The sequence below is a fragment of the Rhinopithecus roxellana genome, chromosome 15 (genome assembly GCF_007565055.1).
Source record: "Rhinopithecus roxellana isolate Shanxi Qingling chromosome 15, ASM756505v1, whole genome shotgun sequence".
Lineage (NCBI taxonomy): Eukaryota > Metazoa > Chordata > Mammalia > Primates > Cercopithecidae > Rhinopithecus > Rhinopithecus roxellana.
Window position 1 is genome coordinate 3,221,796 of NC_044563.1, and position 14,509 is coordinate 3,236,304.

Below are 14,509 nucleotides of genomic sequence, written 5' to 3' on the forward strand. Positions count from 1 at the left end.
GAGATGGTGTACACCACGTGTGAGGAGAGCGTGTGCCCATCCTCACGGCAGCCACTCCCCACAGGCTGTGTCACGTGGACCTCAGGAGGTGGCTTCCGACAAAAACTGAAGATCGGAGGCTCTTCTGTCCCTGCTGCATGCCTGTACATGTTGGCCTTTTGCCTTTAGTGTTTTCCCCTCGCTCCATGAAGTGGATCCTGAACCCTTGTGAGGTGTTGAGAATGAGAGGTTCTTTTTATTTCCTTTATGGAGGTAAAATATACGTAACATAAAGTTAACATTTTTTTTTCCAAGATAGAGTTTTGCTCTTATTGCCCAGGCTGGAGTTCAATGGCACGGTCTTGGCTCACTGCAACCTCTGCCTCCCGGATTCAAGTGATTTTCCTGCCTCAGCCTCCCGAGTAGCTGGGATTATAGGTGCGTGTCACCATGCGGGCTAATTTTTGTATTTTTAGTAGAGATGGGGTTTCACCATGTTGGTCAGGCTGGTCTCGAACTCCTGACCTCAGGTGATTCACCTGCCTCAGCCTCCCAAAGTGCTGGGATTACAGGTGTGAGCCACTGCGCCCTGCCTGTGCAAGAGTTTTTATAGAGCTTAATCTCTGGTACCTTCTGGAGCTCAGCAAGTAGGGCCAGAAGTTCCCACCTTCTTAGACACCTGTGTTCCTGGTGACCAGTCCCAGTCTGAGACTGGGGCCCCCACCCTAAGTCACCTCATTAGCATGAGCTCCGGTGGGGTCAAAAGGGACTCACTTCTGCTACTCAGGAAATTCTCAGGGTATTAGGATCTCTGTGCTGGGAACCAGGGACAAAGCCCAGTGTATTTCTTTTTTTTTTTTTTTTTTTGAGATGGAGTCTTGCTCTGTCACCCAGACTGGAGTGCAGTGGCGCAATCTTGGCTCACTGCAAGCTCTGCCCCCTGGGTTCACGCCATTCTCCTGCCTCAGCCTCCCGTGTAGCTGGGATTACAGGCCCCCGCCCCCATGTCCGGCTAATTTTTTTTTGTATTTTTAGTACAGATGGGGTTTCACCATGGTAGCCAGGATGGTCTTGATCCCCTGACCTTGTGATTCCCCCGCCTCGGCCTCCCAAAGTGCTGGGATTACAGGCGTGAGCCACCGCGCCCGGCCCCCAGTGTATTTCTTATACCACAGAGGACGATTCGTGCTGTAGCATGGGTCAGTGCCTCCTTCCTTTTTATGGCTGGAGATGCTCTGTTGTACCGTAGCTCTTGTTTCCTGTCTGCATTGTGTATTGGTGGGTCTTTTGTTCTTGCTGGGTTTTGGCTATTGTAAATGGTGCTGCCGTGAACATTTGTATACACGTTTCGAACATTAGACAGGGAGGGCGTGACATTTCCTCCCTCGGTTCATGGGGTGCCTGTGGGGCAGCAGGGCCACCCAGCCATGCTCATCCAGTGCCTGGGACTCCGGAATGAGTGTGGTCACTCATCCCCCCTTGACAGAAGAGGACGCAGACTTAGCTTGAACGTGAGCAGTTGGGAAGTCATGGAGAGAGCTGGGGTCAGGCAGGGTGGGCTGCTCCAGAGACCAGGCCCCTGCTTTGTGGCACCTTCCAGAAAAGGGGCCCGAGGCTCAGGCAGGCTGGGTCTGGCTGCTTACAGACAGGCCCCCCGACTTGGAGTCCAGCACGTGGAGGACCAGTCTGTGGGGGGCATTTCCTTTGAGTCACAGAGCTGTTTCAGAACTCCTCACAAGGATGGTTTCCATCTCTGCAAGAGTGATGAGCACTTCCAAACATAGATGCGCATCTGTGGGCTAACGTTTATTTATTTATTTATTTATTTATTTATTTATTTATTTATTTATTTATTTATGAGACGAGTCTTGCTCTGTCACCCAGGCTGGAGTGCAATGGCATGATCTTGGCTCACTGCAACCTCTGCCTCCTGGGTTCAACCAGTTCTCCTGCTTCAGCCTCCCGAGTAGCTGGGATTACAGGCACGTGCTACCACACCTGGCTGATTTTGTATTATTATTATTTTTTTTTTAGTAGAGGTGGGGTTTCACCATGTTGGCTAGGCTGGTCTTGAATTCCTCATCTCATGATCCACCCGCCTCGGCCTCTCAAAGTGCTAGGATTACAGGCATGAGCCACCACGCCCGGCCCTGTTTATTTATTTATGGAGACGAGTCTGGCTCTGTCTTAGTGGCATGATCTTGGCTCACTGCAGCCTCTGCCTCCTGGGTTCAAGCAATTCTCCTGCCTCAGCCTCCTGAGAAGCTGGAATTACAGACACGCACCAATACACCCAGCTAATTTTTGTACTTTTAGTAGAGATGGGGTTTTGCCATGTTGGCCAGGCTGGTCTTGAACTCCTGACTTCAAGTGATCCTCCCGCCTCAGCCTCTTAAAGTGCTGGGATTACAGGCATGAACTACTGCGTCCGGCCTGCAGGCCAACGATTTAAATAGTTCAGTAATTTCGTTATTCGCTGTTGGGGGAAGGAGCATCCTTCTTTAATGGATGTCGTTAAAATTTCCTAGAACCCAGTTGCAGATTTCTTAGAGAATTTGTTGAGATATAATTTACATACCATTGTGATTCACCCTTTGAAAACGTGCAGTACCATGTTTTTTTTTTTAGTAAATTAGGGGATTGTGCAATCATCAGAGTCGATTCAGGAACATTTTCATCCCCCCAATAAAGACCCCCAAACCATCAACCTTGCTCCCTGCCTCCAGTCTTCCCTCCTCTTCCCAGCCCCTGACAATGACTCACCTGCCTTCCATCTCGGTGGGTTTGCCCATTCTGAGCATTGCATGTAAGTGGAATCATGCCAAGTGAGATCCTTTGTGACTGGCTTCTTTCGTTTAGCATCGTGTTACCGACGTTCCTCCGTGTTGTAGCCTGGGTCAGGCCTTTCTTCTTTTTGGTGACTGAATCATGTTCCATTTTAAGGCTGGACCACAACGCGTTTATGCATCCGTCAGCTCAGGAATGTTTGGGTTACCTCCACTTTTGAGCTGTTATGAGGGATGCTGCCATGAACATTCATATACACTTCTTGTTTTTTTTGGTAGAGATGGAGTCTCCTGTACTGCGGGCTGGCTTCAAACTCCTGGGCTCAAGCCACCCTCCCATCCCGGCCCCCCAAAGTGCTGGGATTACAGGTGTGAGCCGCTGTGGCTGGCCTGCATGTTTTTGTGTGGACGTATGTTTCATTATTTTTAGTTGTGTGCCTAGGAACATTGCTGTCTCTTATTGAAACTGTGTGAAAGTTTTGTCCTTTTGTTTTCCACAATGTACTTTTAAAAAGACTTAACATTTTTACAGTTAACCTTTGAACCATGTAGAGGTTAGGGGTTGCAACTCCCACACAGTCCAAAGTCCAGGTATAACTTGTGACTGCCCCAAAACGTAACTACTGATAGCCTACTATTGACTGGAAACCTTACAGATAACATAAACAGTCCATTAACACATGTTTTGTATGTTATACAAACAAATAACCTTACTTTAAATAAACTAGAGAAAAGAACATGTTACTAAGAGAATCATAAAGAAGAGAAAATACATTCACTCCTCATTGAGTGGAAGTGGATTGTAGTAAAGGTTTTCATCTGCATCATCTTCATGTTGAGTGGGCTGAGGAGGAAGAGGAGGAGGAGAGGAGGAGGAAAAGGGGTTGGTCTTGCTGTCTCAGGGTGGCAGAGGTGGGAGAATATCCACGTGTAAGGGACTCGTGAAGTTCAAACCTGTGTTGCTTAAGGGCCAACTGTATTTTTAAGATAATTGCAGTTGTAAGAAATAGTACAGAGATATACGCAGTTTACCCCCATAGTCTCGTCCTGGGACGGTATGATAGCATCACAGCCGGGGTGCTGATGTGGACACGGTCGAGATTCAAATGCTGCCGTCCACACCAGGACCCCTCACGGTGCCTTTTTATGGCCTGACCCACTTCCTTCCGCCCCTACTTGCTCCGTAAGCCCTGGTAACCACTCATCTGTTCTCCATCTCTTAATTTTGTCGTTTCAATAATTATACAGAAATGGAATCACACAGTAAGTAACCTTTTGGGACTGGCTTTCCCCTCCTTGGTCAGCACAACTTCCTAGAGATTCACCCAGGTCTTGTGTATCAAAAGTTCTTCCCTTTTTATTGCTGAGTAATGTTCCATGGTGTGGATGTATCCGTTTGTTTAACCATTGAGCTTCTGAAGGCCATCTGGGTGGTTTGCAGTTTTTGGCTATTATGAATAAAGCTGCTATAAACGTTAGTGTATAGGTTTCTTTGTCTTTTTTTCTTTTTTTTTTTTTTCCTTGAAGACACCTGGCCCTGTCACCCAGGCTGGAGTGCAGTGGCGTGATCTTGGCTCACTGCAACCTCTGTCTCCCCGGCTCAAGCCATCCTCCCATCTCAGTCTCCCAAGTAGCTGAAGCTACAGGTGCATGCCACCATGCCCAGCTAGTTTATGTATTTTTAGTAGAGACTGGGTTTCGCTACCTTGACCAGGCAGGTCTTGAACTCCTGGGGTCAAAGTGATTCACCTGCCTTGGCCTCCCAATGTGCTGGTATTATAAGTGTGAGCCACTGCACCTGGCCCATAAACGTAAGTCTGAATTTCTCTGGGACGAATGCCTAGGAGCGTGGTTTTTCAGTCACATGAGAGTTACATATTTAGGTTTTTAAGGAACTGCTACACTGTTTTCCATAATGGCTATACCATTTTGTATTTCCACCAGCAATGTGCAAGATCCAGGTTTTCCATCAGCAATGTGATTCTTTATTTTCTCACTAGCAATTAGTGTCACCATTTTTCATTCTAGCTGTTTTGATAGGTGTATGGTCACATTTTGTTTTATTTGCATTTCTTTAATAGCTGGTGTGTTGAGTGTCTTTTCATGTGCTTATTTGCCATCTGTATATCCTCTTGGAAAATATCTTTTTCTATCTTTTGCTGTTTTAATTGGATTGTCATTTTGTTTGTTTTTTTACTGTTGAACTTTGAGAGTTCTTTATTCTAGACACGAATTATTTGTTAAATATGTGGTTTGCAGACGTTTTTCTCCCGCTCTGTGGTTTATGTTTTTCTCCTTTCAGCAGGTCTTTCTCAAAAAGTTTTTAATTTGGATGAGAACTTATTTGTCAATATTTTTGTCTGTGGATTGTGCTTTTTACATTAGGTCTGTGAACTCATTTCCTGGCTCTAGATCCTGAAGATTTTCTCCCATTTTTTTCTAAAAGTTTTAGTTTTGTATTTTACATGTAAGTTCATGATTCATTTTGAATTAATTTTTGTATAAGGCAAGACAGTTAGGTTGATATTCATTGTTTTGCTGATAGATGTCCAATTGTTCCAGCATCGTTTGTTGAAAAGACAATCCTTCCTCCATTGAGTGGCTTTTGCACCTTCATCAGCAATCAGTTGGGCATATTTGTGTGGGTTTTTTCTGGACTCTGTATTGAGTTATATTGCTATGTGCCTGTCCCTCCACCAGAACCACACAGCTTTGATTACTGTACCGTATAATAAATCTTGAAGCTGAGTATATTGATTCCTCCCCCATCTTTTTTTTTTTTTTTTTTTTTTTTTTTTTTTTTTTTTTTTTTTAGAGTCACGGTCTCACTCTGTTGCCCAGGTTGGAGGCTGGAGTGCAGTGGCGTGATCTCAACTCACTGCATCCTCCGCCTCCCAGGTTCAAGCAATTCTCCTGACTCAGCCTCCCAAGAAGCTGGGATTACAGGTGCGTACCACCACACCTGGCTAATTTTTTGTACTTTTAGTAGAGACGGGGTTTCACTATGTTGGCCAGGCTAGTCTCGAACTCCTGACCTCAAGTGATCCACCTGCCTTGGCCTCCCAAAATGCTGAATAATCTTGTCTATATCTACAAAAAAGTTTTGCTGGAATTTTGACTGGAATTGTGTTCATCATCATCACCTGCACGTCAGTTTGGGAAGAATTGACATTCTGACTATGTTGAGTCTTCCCATCCATGAACAGGGTATAGCTCTCAGTGTTTTTAGATCTTTGGTTTGTTTTCATCAGTGTTGCATAGCTTTCAGCATACAGTTCCTGAATGTGTATTGTTAGGTTTATACCTATTTCTTTTTTCTTTTTTTTTTGAGATGGAGTCTCACTCTGTCACCAGGCTGGAGTACAGTGGTACAGTCCTGGCCTACTGCAACCTTCACCTGTCAGGTTCAAACGATTCTCCTGCCTCAGCCTTTCGAGTAGCTGGGATTACTGGTGCCTGCCACAATGCTCAGCTAATTTTTGTATTTTTAGTATAGATGAGGTTTCACCATGTTGGCCAGGCTGGCCTTGAACTCTTGACCTCAGGTGATCCACTGCCTCGGTCTCCCAAAGTGGTGGGATTACAGGCGTGAGCCACCACACCCAGTCTATAATCTTTTTATGCTCACTTTCTCTGGCTTTGGTTATCAGGGTAGTACTTGCTCCATAAAATAAATTAAGAATTGTTCTCTCCTATTCTACTTTCTGGAATAAATTGTGTAGAATTAGTATTAATTATTCTTTAAGCATTTCATAGAATTCTCCAGTGAACTCATTTAGGTCTAAAGATTTCTCTTTCTCAAAAAAACTGGAGTTTAAAAATTATGAATTCAATTCCCTTAATAGTTGTAGGAAATGATTCAAATTACCTTTTACAAATTGGGCAAGGTGAAGTAGTTTGTATTTCTTGAATAATTGCTTTATTTCATCTACATTGTCAAGTTTATGTGTGTAGAGCTGATTTAGTATTCCTTTAGTACCTTTTTGATGTCTGCAGGGTCTTTAATGGTGTCTCCTATTTAATTCCTGGTATTGGTAATTTGTGTTGTCTTTTTTTCTTTTCTTTTTTTTTTTTTTTTTGAGACGGAGTCTCGCTTTGTCGCCCGGGCTGGAGTGCAGTGGCCGGATCTCAGCTCACTGCAAGCTCCGCCTCCCGGGTTTACGCCATTCTCCTGCCTCAGCGTCCGGAGCAGCTGGGACTACAGGCGCCCGCCACCTCGCCCGGCTAGTTTTTTGTATTTTTTTAGTAGAGACGGGGTTTCACCGTGTTAGCCAGGATGGTCTCGATCTCCTGACCTCGTGATCCACCCGTCTCGGCCTCCCAAAGTGCTGGGATTACAGGCTTGAGCCACCGCGCCGGGCCTGTGTTGTCTTTGTTTCTTTGTCAGTCTTGTTAGAGTTTCGTCAATTGCATTGACTTTTACAAAGAGCCAGCTTACTGTTTCACTGATTTTTCTGTTGTTACTGTGTTTCCTGTTCATTTTTTCCCACTTATATGTTTATTATTTTCTTCCTTCTGCTTGCTTTGGGTTTGTTTGGCTCTCCTTTTGCTAGCTTCTTGAGGTAGGAACTTAGAATTTGATTTGAGATTATTCTTCTTTTCCAATATATGCCATAAATTTCATGAACACTTGAAAAGAATGTGAATTCTGCTGTACTACGGTGGAGGCAAGTTCTACAACTATCACTTTCATCTTGTTGACTGATCATATTACTGAGTTCTTCTGTATCCTTGCTGATTTTCCTGTCTTATTCTATCAATTGTGGAGAAAGGCTTGTTAAAGTTGTATTCAGTTGTAAGTGTGGATTTATGTCTTCTTTCTTCAGTTCTATCCATTTTTGCTTCATGTATTTTGCTCCTCTGTTGTTTGGTACATACACATTTAGAATTACTGTGTCTTCTTGGTGGAGTCCTCTCTTATCATTAGGTAATGTTCTCTTTGTGGTATTTTCCTTGCCTTGAAGTCTGTTTTATCTAATATTAACATAGCCATGATTGCTTTCTTTTGACTTATGTTCATCCTACCTATGTCATTATATTTGAAGCAAATTTTTATAGATCTCATTTAATTGTAGCTTGTAAAATCTACTCTGCCAATCTCTGTCTTTTAACTGGTATATTTTGACCATTTACATTTAATGCAATTATTGGTACATTAGGCCTTACATTTGTTATTTCAGGTTTTCATTTTTCTGTTTTTTCCTGCCTTCTTGTGGATTATTTGAACATTTTTGAACATTTTTTAGGGTTCCATTTTGTTTATGTGTATATCTCTTTGCATAGCTTTCTAAGTGGTTGCTCTGGGTATTATATCACGTATACTTTATCATCTATTGTGATACCAGTTTGAGTAAAATATACAATCTTCTTTTATGTTTCTTTACCCTTCTCCATTTATAAATGTTAAATATTTGCTCTATACATTTAGAACCAGATCAGATTGTGTTGTAATTTTTGTTTCAACCATCAAATATAATCTATGAAACTCGAGAAGGAAAGCCTATTATATTTACCAAACTTTTGCTTACCATACTCCTTTTTCCTTCCTAATGTTCCAAAGCTCCATCTTTTATTATTATTTTTTTTTTAGAAAGGTTTCTTTTTAGCTATTCTTTTAGAATAGGTCTGCCAGTGCCAAATTTCCTTAGTTTCTTTTCATCTGAGACTATCTTAATTTTCCCTTCATTCTTACAGGATATTTTTGTTGGTATAGAATTATGAATTGAGAGTTCTCTTCTTTCATCACTTGAAAATTACTGTGCCACTTTCTTTTGGTCTCCACAGTTTCTGATGAGAAATGTAAGTATTACTTTTCTCTGCCTGTTTTCAATATTTTTTCTTCGTTATTAGTTTTCGGAAGTTTAATTCTCATGTATATTGGTGTGAATTTTCTTGGGTTTGTCCTATTTGGGATTCATTCAGCTTCTGGAATCTGTAGGCTTATATCTCTCACCAAATTTGGGATATTTTGGGTACTTTTTTCAGACCCTCCCTCTCTTAGCTCTCCTTCTGACATTTCAAGCATTTAAAGTTAGGTATTTTATTATTGCCCCGTAACTCCCTGAGACTCTATTTATTTTCAGTCTGTTTCACTCTGTTGTTCAGTTGGGGGTAATGTCTATTGTTCTGTCTTCCAGTTCACTGATTATTTCCTCTGTCCCCCTCCATTCAGCTGTTGAGTCCATCCACTGAGTCTTTTATTTCAGTTATTGTATTCTTTAGTTCTATCATTTTCTTTTTCTTTTTTTTTTTTTTTTGTAAGATGGATTTTGACTCTTGTTGCCCGTGGTCTGGAGTGCAGTGGCATGATCTTGGCTCACTGCAACCTCTGCCTCCTGGGTCCAGGTGATTCTCCTGCCTCAGCCTCCTGAGTAGCTGGGATTACAGGTGCCCACTACCACACCCAGCTAATTTTTGTATTTTTAGTAGAGATGGGGTTTAGGCATGTTGGCCAGGCTGGTCTTGAACTTCTGACCTTGAGTGATCCACACACCTCGGCCTCCCAAAGTGCTGGGATTATAGGCATGAGTCACCGCGCCCAGCCAGTTCTATCATTTTCACTTGATTCTTTTTTATATCTTTGGTGAGATGTTCTGCTTCTTTGGTGAGGCTTTCTGTTATTTCTTCTGTTTCTAGCATGTTCATAATTGTTAGTGGAAGCATTTATCATGGTTGCTTTCAACTCTTTGCCAGATCATTCTGACATCTCTGTCACCTCTATGTTGGCATCAATTGATTTCATTTTTTCAGTTTGAAATCTTCCTCAACCTTGGTTTGATGGGTGATTTTCTATTGAAACTTGGACATTTTTGTATTATGTTATGAGACTTCGAGTCTTACTTAAACCTTTTTTCGTCACTAACTTTTCCTGATGCCACTTCCACCAGGGAAGGTGGAAAGGGGTGTCACCTCATTACTGACAGATGCTATAGAAATCCAGCCTCCTCATGCTGCCTGTACTAATGCCAGAGTGAAAGGAGGATTTGTTACTGCCTGGTGGGGATGAATGTGCCAGCTCCTTCCTTTGGGCTATTTGATGCCATCCTGGCAGGGATTTGGTGCCTCATTATAGCCACACAGGGTAGAAATCTAGACTCCCTTCTTGGCCTTTGCTGCTGTGGGTGGGGCTGAGGTCACAGATTTTTCTGCAGTGTCTGGCTGGAATAGACCTGTTGTCTAAATGTATTGCCCTGTTAGCTGCCACTTTCCCAGTCTTTCGACTAAAGAGAACACGCTTTTGTTGTGGTATTGTTCCTGCTCCTGTTGACTTTTCTGGGTTGCTGGCTTATTCAGCACCATGTCTGGGATGTATGAGGCAAGAAGAAAACCCAGAGAGCTCACGCCATGTCCCTGGCCTTCTCTCCACCTTGAGGAGCGTTATGTTTGTTTTATATACACCATCCTGAGTGTTAGTTGTGCTTTGTGTGAGGAATAGGGAAAAATGTGTCTACTCCATCTGCCCGGAAGCAGAAGTTTGATCCCTGGTTTTTAGCTCAGAAATATCAGAATCTACATGAGGTTTTCACACGTGCCTCTCAACAGTCTCTGTCTGACCATGCCCTGGTCTCTTTGTCTCTCCACAGGTCTGGAAATCTCTCCAGGCACCCTGCTTCGGCCCCCTAGAACACAGACAGTTCCTGCTCTAAGAGGCCATCTGTGGGGCTCAGTCTGCCAACACCTCTGGTGAGTTATAACATTTTCCCCTGTGCTTGTTAACCTGCAAGCCAGTGGCCACTGTCTGGTTTGGTCCACCTCCCCACCTTTGCACCGTGGCCAGGGGACTTTCAGTTTCTTGTTGTCAGGCCCTGTGTGCCCTGTGCTTGTGTTTGGGTGGGAAGAGGGTGGATGACATTGTCCTTGGTGGCCCTCTTGTGTGACCTTGTGGGGTATGAAAGGGACTATGCCTCTGGCTTCTGGACTGTGCTCTGAGCTGTCCTCACCAGTGTGCCCATGCCAGACCCAGTCAAGGTGGCTGCAGACAGATGAGTGGTGCAGGCGCTTCCAGCTCCTCTCCATCATTTTCACATGAACGGGGGTGTGCCTGGTGGTGCCCACATGCAGGGAAGGGTGCACCGAAGCCCAGGCCTGTGTGCTCTGCAGAGGCCCGAGCGTGGGCTGGTGCTCAGGGGCCCTTTTCTTGAGTAGCCTCCTCTGTGCCTTGCTGGTATCACCTCACCTGTAATGTACTTAAAGGCCCCGTCTGCTGAATATCTTATCAACGTTGACCCTGACTACCACCAACTCCATGTAGAAAGTGACATTACCACCATTTTCAGTGAGGGCACAGGCTCTCAGCAGTTAGATACTTGGTCATGGTCACGTGGGTATTGAGTGGCTGAATCCAGCTTGGCTGACCGCACACTGGGCTCCTGCTGGTACAGGACCCTGCCTCCTGGCATGGCCTTGTATATCAGGGGCCATAAAGACAAATCTGTATGGTCCAGAGCCCCATGGGCAATTTCTCAGTCCTCCTGAGCTGTCCTCACCAGCGTGCCCATGCCAGACCCAGTCGGTGTGGCTGCAGACAGATGAGTGGTACAGGCGCTTCCAGCTCCTCTCCGTCATTTTCACGTGGACGGGGGGTGTGCCTGGTGGTACCCACGTGCAGGGAAGGGCCTCTGAGCTGCATGGGCCTGCCCAAGAAGCTGTGTCAGATATGCTTTCCTAATTGTGTGCACCATGAGATCTTAATACCGTGGAAGTGCCATACAGTCATCCCTCAGCACCCAAAGGGGATTGGTTCCTGGACCTCCCGTGAATACCGAAGTCCATGGATGCTCAAGTCCCTGATTTCATATGGTGCAGTATTTGCATATAACCGAAGTACTTTCTCTCATATACTTTAAAACATCTCCAGATCATGTATGATACCTCAACGATGTAAATGATATGTAAATGGTTGCTATACTGTGTTGTTTAGGGAACAATGACGAGAAAAAAAGTCTGTACGTGTTCGGTACAGATGCAGCTAAAAAGTATTTCCAATGTGTGCATGGTTGGTTGAGTGCAGCGAAACAGAAGCCGTGCACATGGAAGGCTGTTTAGGTGCCGATTGTGTATCTCTGCTTCACCCTCCACCACCCCACGAGAATGCACACGCTGGGGTCCTAAACACAGCAGGCAGGAGCGGAATGTCGGAGTCACAGCCCCATGCAGGACTACCCTGGTCCTGGTCACCATCGCAGTTGGGCGGCCTCACCTGCCTGGTTTTCCTGTCTCCAGCTCCACAGCTCACCAATCCCGTCTGAAATCCAGTCGGACTCTCTCCCTCCCCGTGTTCAGGCCCTTCTCTGCACCCGCGCATCCCTCCAAGTCTCTGAGTGCCCTCTCAGCCTCTGCTGTCATTCTGCTCCCAGCTGTGGACAAGTGTCCTCCTGGGTGGAGGGATGGCGACACCACTCCGTGGAGGGTGCTTCTGCCTTCCCTGGCTGTCTTGGCCGAGGGCTGGGTCTGCATCCTCCACAGTCCCCCTTGTCTCTGGCCGATGCTGCATACGTGTCCCTTGTGCAGAAGCACTGGCCTGGTACACGGTTCCTGATCGAAAGCTGTCACAAGGATGCATATGAGAACGTGTGACCCTGCTGGAAAAGGTGGTCCACCCCTTTATCCTAGAGCAGGAGCAGAGAGGGAAGGACATTAGTGCCTGTCCACCTGGGAAGGAGCACGTGTCCCTGCAGGCCCAGGTTTGAGCCATTAAGATGTTGTCAGCAGTCAGCTGCCTTTGGCTTCCTCGGAGCTTGGAGGGACTTGCCATTTATTCATTCTCTCTCCCGGGGCTGGGGCAGAGCTAAAACCCGTGGTGTGCATGCACTTCTGCCTTTAGAAGGTGCCTGTATCCGGCCAGCTGGGCCTCGGTTCGCAGCTGGGACCTGTCTCCCTGCAACTCCCTTCTTAGCTCCTCCGGGAGCTTCGTGAGAAGGGAACACTTGGGCGGTTGGATTGAGCTTTTGCTTCCCACTGGGAGCCTGTCCGTTGGCTCTCAAGTGTTAGGGAGCGCTTGCTTCCGGAGCAGCAGCCCTGCAACCCTGGCGGCTGTGATTAAAGGGAAGGAGAGAATGAAAAGCCAGTCTGGGCAACTCATGAAGGCCAGGAGTGAATTTGTTTTAGTTCTGTTTTTCTGGCCAGGGTACTTTCAGCCACACAGTTGGTGACCTCGGGATAGGGGAGCCGTGCTGCTTTCTGGGAAGATCAGTCCCCTCGGCTGGAGGCAGGGTGGTAGGGTGGGGTGGGGTAGGTGAGGTTTTCCTTTTGGGGATGTCAGTGCTCTGGGAGGCCCAGGTGGTCCTGGTCCTGGTGCAGGGAAGGGTGAGGCAGAATCACTGACCCGGCCACGCTCACCTGGGCGCTTCTCTCTCCAGCGGCTTCTCCTGCTTCCTCAGGTGTCCCAGTTCCACCCTAACAGGAGCCACCAAGGGACCCTGCTCCTCAGTGGCTCTCCCGATGTCCTCAGACCCCCATTCATCACGAACATTGTTGTGTGGCCACCTCACGCCCCCATGCCATGGCTGCAGCGTCATTTTACAGTGGAGACTCCCAGCGCCTAAGCACCTACGTACATCCTGGGTTTCTAGCCTTGTCTACTGATCACCTCCCCTTGCTGCTCAGAAAAAAACAAACAAAAGGGAAAATTACCCTGGAGGGGTAATTAGTGGCAGAAGGGTTCCACTTAGCAGTAATGGAATTAACTGACAATGTTGCAATTCTCATTGACTGTTGAAGAGGCTAGATTAGATGAATTTGAAGATTTGGCTTTTCCTGAGGTGTTCTTTGCTATTGTCTCAAATTATATTTTCCACTTGTTGGTGTAATCAGACACCTAATGATTAATGACCTGACCCGAGAGGATATGCTCCAGGGGACCCTCCTGGATGGGGAAACAGGGTATCAAGCGGCATTTGCCAGGGCAGGATTGGGGCGAGGACCCTGTCCTCTGCAACTGTGCTCTGGCCACCGTCTCCTGCTGGGCACCCACTGCCTTGTGCCCAACCAGAAACTGGCAGACTGTGGTGCAAGGGTCCATTCCTGCTCATTGCTTGTTTTTGTAAGTGAAATTTTGTTTTTATTTTAAAAGTCTTAGCAAGATACACATAATACAGAATTTACCATCTTCATCTTTTTATTTATTTATTTATTTTTTTGAGACAGAGTCTTGCTCTGTTGCCCAGGCTGGAGTGTAGTGGAGCGATCTCGGTTCACTGCAGCCTCCGCTTCCCCGTCTCAAGCATTTCTCCTGCCTCAGCCTCCCAAGTAGCTGGGATTATAGGCACCCGCCACCACGCCTGGTTAATTTTTGTATTTTTAGTAGAGACGGGGTTTCACCATGTTGGCCAGGCTGGTCTTGAACTTCTGACCTCAAGGGATCCACCTGCCCAGGCCTTCCAAAGTGCTGGGATTATAGGCATGAGCCACGGTGCCTGGCCCATCTTCACCATTTTTAAAGTGTGCTGTTCAGTGGCATTAAGCACATTTATGTGGCTGTGCAACCACCAACCGTCTCCAGAACTTTTTTGTCTTCCCAAACTGAAACTGTGTCCCCATTGAACCCTCCCTCCCCATTCCTCTTCCCCAGCCCCTGGCAACCCCCATTCAACTTTCTGTCTCCACGGATTTGCCCACTCGAGGAACCTCATGGGAGCGGGATCACGTGAGACTGGTCCTTTTGTGCCTGACTTCTTTCACTTAGTGTAATGTCCTCCAGCGCCATCCATGTTGTAGCACGTACTGGAACTTCATTTCTTTTTAAG

At 46.0% G+C, this 14,509-nt stretch overlaps 1 protein-coding gene across 1 annotated transcript in view; it reads left to right on the top strand.

The window, feature by feature from the left end:
• The window catches only part of SHANK2 (SH3 and multiple ankyrin repeat domains 2), a 679,458-nt gene that overhangs the window by 16,814 nt on the left and 648,135 nt on the right, over positions 1-14,509 (top strand). Inside the window, exon 2 of the mRNA XM_030918720.1 lies at positions 10,349-10,448. The gene's annotated coding sequence lies outside the window, so the exon portion shown is untranslated. The remainder of the gene's footprint in view (positions 1-10,348; positions 10,449-14,509) is intronic.